Source organism: Myxine glutinosa, chromosome 9 (genome assembly GCF_964187855.1).
Source record: "Myxine glutinosa chromosome 9, kmMyxGlut1.1, whole genome shotgun sequence".
In the NCBI taxonomy this organism is placed as follows: domain Eukaryota; kingdom Metazoa; phylum Chordata; class Myxini; order Myxiniformes; family Myxinidae; genus Myxine; species Myxine glutinosa.
This window is the reverse complement of record NC_136269.1, coordinates 51486857-51492856: the sequence shown is the minus strand read 5'-3', so window position 1 is coordinate 51492856 and position 6000 is coordinate 51486857.

Sequence of the window (6000 nt, the reverse complement as noted above, 5' to 3'; positions counted from 1 at the left end):
CTCTGGCATCCACCCACTAACGCGCTCAGATGGGCTCTCCCACACTCGTGCTACTACCAACTCAGGTGTGCTTCCTCGCACACGTTCCACCACCACCTTACTCTCCGTGTCACACTTCGTACACCCCGACGTGCATTCTCGCTCGCACTCGGTTTCACACTCGCGCTCCGATGTGCCCTCTCGCACCTGCGCCATCACCAACTCAATATTCGTGTCACACTCCGTACACCCCGACGTGCATTCTCGCTCGCACTCGGTATCACACTCGCGCTTCGTAACACGCTCACCCCTTGACGCACACTTTTTTTCCACACGCGTGCCATTTCCACTCACACGGGACCCTTCACCAACGCCCGGATGCTTCCTCGATCCCAAGCGCGCGACAATTATTTTGTCGCTAAACATCCTCCTGCAAAATCTACCCGCACAATATACAGCACGACTCACCTGGGGGATCCTTTTCTCCACGCGCACCTGCCAACTTCCATTCGGGTTAAGCACAGCATCGTGATTTGAGCAGGGACTTTGTACATATTCCATCTTTTCCTGCAATTCCCGGGCTACCTCCGTCATCTCTTCAATTTTAATTCCCAGCACTGCTTTTTCTTTATTCTCCTCGACGACCGCTGGCTTTAATAAAACACCCTCCTCTACCTCAGCGGTCGCCGGCTTTTCCAAACCCCGGGTCGCGATTTCTACCCCTGTCATTGTACCCGTGCTTTTCTCAACTTCGTTCAACCGGCGCTTCTCGACCCGCGTTACTTCCTCGTGCACCCCTGGACCCTTTCGCCCAACTTGCGGTCTCTGTCCCTCTGCTCCCTTGCCTCTCTATCGGCCCTCATTCCGTTCGTTGTTGCTTCAATTTGGTTTCCCAACCGCTCACTGTTAGCCCTCCTTTCGTCCCTCATTCGCTCACTATCAGCCCTCAATTCGTCCCTCATTACCCCCATACTGTTTTTCAAACCTCCAATTTGGTCTCCCATACTCATCTGTACAGCTGCCTGTAGCTGCGCAATGAGGGCCTGCATGTCAATCGGCTGCATGTTAAAGCCCGCTGATACAGCGGGCTCGGCTACCGCGCGCATGTGCGAGGCGCCTTTTTGCGCGCCTGAAACCTCGTGCGCGAGAGCGCCATTTTGTGCGTCTGATACCCCCTCAACCATATTGCCAATGTTCTCCTCTACTTCGTCCCTCTGATCCTGGGTTACTCCTAACCCCTCCTCTAGCTCACCCACCGGCATCCGATCGCCTTGACCAGCCATGGCGCGATTTCAAAATTCGGGTTTTGTAAAACAAAAGCAATTTCGGTACTTTGTAATTTTGAGCGCGTTAAGCGCGCTTCGGGTCCAATCTCACTTCCCGACACCAATTGTTACTGATCGCGGTTTAGGATGTTGTTTGCCGAGCGAAGGCTCCGCGACCGAACAGTTGTTCCCCGACTCACCCGATTCACCCAGAACTTTGGCCGTATCGCACCGCAGCTGCCCAATCTGGAAAAGACTAAAACGACGAAATGCAAAGAGGAAAAGGAATAAGACGAGAAGACGGACAGAAGAGTAATTGGATTTATTATACACACAAGCAAAAAGAAAGCAGTCACGTTTATTTACAACACATAAGACGCAGGTGACACAGTGCAAATACTAGCTTATACAGACTTAATTAAATACCCAGGGACAAGACACACAGAACAAACTCACGTACACAAGAAGGGTGGAGGAAAGGCAGGAGGTGGATGGCTGGAGGGAGAGGAAGGTCCAAGGGGGTCCTGCAGCACGATCGGCGCGTTTAGCAGCCGCCGTTCCTTCGCGGCCCTGCTCAAAACCGCCGTCCAGGCCCCAAGCGGCTGTTGGGTGTTGTTGCTGCTGTGGCCGCCGCTTGCTTTGCCAGGACTCGTCTGACTCGTCTGGTCCAAACCCTCAACTCAACAACACTCTTGCACGTCTCCCTGTCCAACCACTCTTTCTCTCTTGGTCCAACCACTCTTTCTCTTTCTTGGTCCAACCACTCTTTCTCTCTCTTGGTCCACTCACTCCTCACCACCGACTTCTCACCACCGACTCCTCCACGCCACTTGCACGCGCGCCTTTATAGCGCCTCCGGCGATCAAGCCGCCGGCCTTTAGGACACGCCCATCGGTGTGCTCACCTCGGCCCTGGTTGGTCACGCGACCCTCTGGTTCCGCCCTTGATGACGACGGGCGGGCACGCCCCTCTTCCCCGACCCGAGCACATGTTCAATAGTGGTTTTGGAGGGGATGTAATTGGCAATCGAGGCTTGGCAATGACGAAAGGGGATGTGAAAGGAAATGGAGATTTTGGGGATGGGAATGAAAGGGGATCTATTCTCTTTCACTGGTGCAATGGAGTACTTCAATTAATGGGAGACACAGCCTTACCCTAAAACACAGAATAAGAGATAACTATCGAACAGGGGTATTCTATTATTGGCTGACGTGTATGCTTGTGGACTAATTATGGGATGCCCTTTCACCTTTGCACAGCTCCGGAGGCAGGGGGCGCAGAATAAACAATAATAATAATTCACACAATCAAAAAAATATACAGTCCTCATATCCGCAACAATATATATATATATATATATATATATATATATATATATATATATATATATATATATATATATATATATATATATATATACAGTCACGTGAAAAAGTAAGTACACCCCATGTAAAGTTTTGACCTTTCCAACATATTTCAACATAGTTATTTGATCTTCATTTCAACAATATTGATAGATAAAGGTGATATAATATAACAAATATCATGAAACATTTACATTTTGTAGTCTATTGTATAATTTAAATAAACATAAATGCAAATTTCACATGTGGAAAAAGTAAGTACACCCCTACATTTATCACTACTTTAAATACCTAAAATTCGAATCAAGTGCACCAGCTCAGGTGCAAATGATTAGAACATCGTTAGAGAGGATCTTGGAGGAACCTGTCTTATTTAAACCTCATACATTTCGTTTGGTTTGCTCTTTGTTCTTGAAGTGTGTGGCGTCACCATGCCTATGTCAAAAGAGCTCTCTGAGGCCTTCAGAAAGAAGGTTATAGATGCCTACGAGTCTGGGAAGGGATTTAAAAAGATCTCCAAACAATTTGAAATCAATCATTCGACTGTCCCGAAGATCATCTACAAGTGGAGAAGATTCCAAACAACTGCCAAGTTGTTCAGGCCAGGCCGCCCCAGCAAGTTCAGCCGGAGAGGAGACCGCAAGATGCTGAAAGAAGTCTCTAAGAACCCCAGAATGTCATCACGGGACCTACAGGTAACTCTTGCCACTGTTGATGTCAAAGTGCATGAGTCTACCATTAGAAAGAGGCTGCACAAATTTGATCTTCATGGGAGGTGTGCCAGGAGGAAATCTTTGCTGTCCAGAAAGAACATCAGGGCAAGACTAAAGTTGGCCAATGAACACCAAGGGAAAGACCAGCACTTTTGGAACAATATGCTCTGGACAGATGAGTCAAAGGTAGAGCTATTTGGCCACAGTACCAGAAGACATGTTTGGCGAAAATCAAAGACAGCATTTGACCACAAGAACCTGATACCAACTGTAAAGCATGCTGGTGGAAATATTATGGTTTGGGGCAGCTTTGCTGCATCAGGGCCTGGGCAGCTCACCATCATAGAATCCACTATGAATTCTTCATTGTACCAGAGGGTGCTTGAGGATAATGTGAGGCCATCTGTCGGAAAGTTGAAGCTCAACCGAAGGTGGACCTTGCAACATGACAATGACCCTAAACATACCAGTAAATCCACCAAGGAATGGCTGAAAAGAAAGAAATGGAGGGTTCTGGAATGGCCAAGTCAAAGCCTGGATCTAAATCCCATCGAGATGTTGTGGGGGGATTTGAAACGAGCTGTGCATGCAAGAAACCCCTCAAACATTGCACAGCTGAAAGAATTCTGCATGGACGAGTGGGCAAAAATTTCTCCCAGTCGATATCAGAGACTGGTAGACAGTTATAAGAAACGCCTACTTGAGGTTGTTTCTGCCAAAGGGGGCAATACCACCTATTAGAGCCAAGGGTGTACTTACTTTTTCCACATGCGAAATTTGCATTTATGTTTATTTAAATTATACAATGGACTACAAAATGTAAATGTTTCATGATATTTGTTATATTATATCACGTTTATCTATCAATATTGTTGAAATGAAGATCAAATAGCTGTATGTTGAAATATGTTGAAAAAGTCAAAACTTTACATGGGGTGTACTTACTTTTTCACGTGACTATATATATATTGTTACAGACGCGGTGGTGGATGTTGGTTCACCGAGCGGTTTGGTATGACCGCGCCTGCACGTTTACCCGATTATGCTCGAACGTTGCCGAGTCGCGCTACGCTGAATCAATGAAGGAAAAGGACACAACGGCTGGGACTAAAATGACACGACACCAAGGGTTCAGTTCTCAAGACCTCCGGAGGAGGTTATATTAGGGCGGAAGGTTAGATTACAGGAATGAGAGGGACAGCATAGAAAGACAGGCACTTAGACACACTTATCTTATTCCCTGACAGACGACAGATAAACAGGACAAAACTGACTCACACGGGGATTGATGGCAAGGAAAGGCAGAATCGATGGCTCCAGGTGCACCTGGGCTCAGGGCAGGATCGACCCGGTCCGGTCTAGAGATGCGGGGAGGTCGCAGCGCTCGGATGTCGTGATTGTCTTCTCAAGCTGGGGGCGCATCTTTCGTCACATCCGGTAAGTCGCTGCGTATATCCGGCGGGGAGTGACACGCCCTCGGCTCGTTAGCTCCGCCCCAGATGGAATCGGTCCGCCCTTCTTATTGGGTGCGGGGGGGTTACCAGGCTCCGCCCTTGACGAGGAGCTGACAGCCAGCCCCTTCGTGGTAACCCCGTGGAGCGCATGGGTAATGGCGGCTAACCGAGCCGGAGTGAGGACGCACACTCCCCGCGCGCGCCGTTGTTGTAGTTGTTGTAGTTGTTGTTGTAGTTGTTGTTTGGGGAAGAAGAGAGGTTGTAAGGGAAGGTTCTAAACTCACTACTGGTGCCATATAATCACATTCTGGTGCAACGAAGAGTCAGAATTAATGGAAACGAGTCCTTAACTGACATAGACTAAGAATAACTAGCAAGATGTCCGAAAGTTGTCTACGTGTGATGCGGTGGACCTGGGCACGACATTTAATGAGGGAAAAAGGGGAAGGTCGGTTCTACAGAGTGTTATTTACAGGCAATGGGACTAGGGAATGGGGGATTGGGGATAGTTGGGGAGTATTGGGGAAATAGGGGAGTATTTACAAGCGGATATTGAGGCCAAGTCCCATATCCGCAACATTGCACCCTTCTCTACCCTCGGGGCGTCCCGACCCGATAAATTTTTACCTATTTTAGTGTGGCACTCAGATGTAGTTCCCTCTACTATTAACTCTACCCTGAGTGCGACAGTTTTACAGATGTTCACAAATGAGTAAATATGTCCCCCTGCGACGTTGCACCCTTCTCCTCACAGAAACACACCCACAGGATAACCGAATTGCGGAAAGAATTCGCAAACTAAACATACAGCCGGTAGGGAGCATTATTTACAAGACTACGCTGATATTTACACTACGATCCAGGACCTGTTTTTGGAGGGACACATGCAGATGTTATGCATGGAGAGAGCACGCATGCCAGCATCGATACACCAACCCACGAGTGCTCTGTGGCCTACGGCCTTTAATAACGTGCAGAGCACCCTTTCCCAGCACGAAAAGCACCACCCCATAACACAGTCAGCACCATCCGGTGCACCAATAAAGTGTTTATGAATCACCGGTGGTGTCACAGCCGGCCGATGTTCTGCCGCTGGTCTTGCCTTCGTGTGGTGCACTTGGTGTTCTTGCCTCTTTCAAAAAATAAAGAAAGGCGCCAACCGCGTCCATTTCTGTATTGTGGCCGTCAGGGGCCAACTATAAGTGGTTCACCTGTATGGCATAGG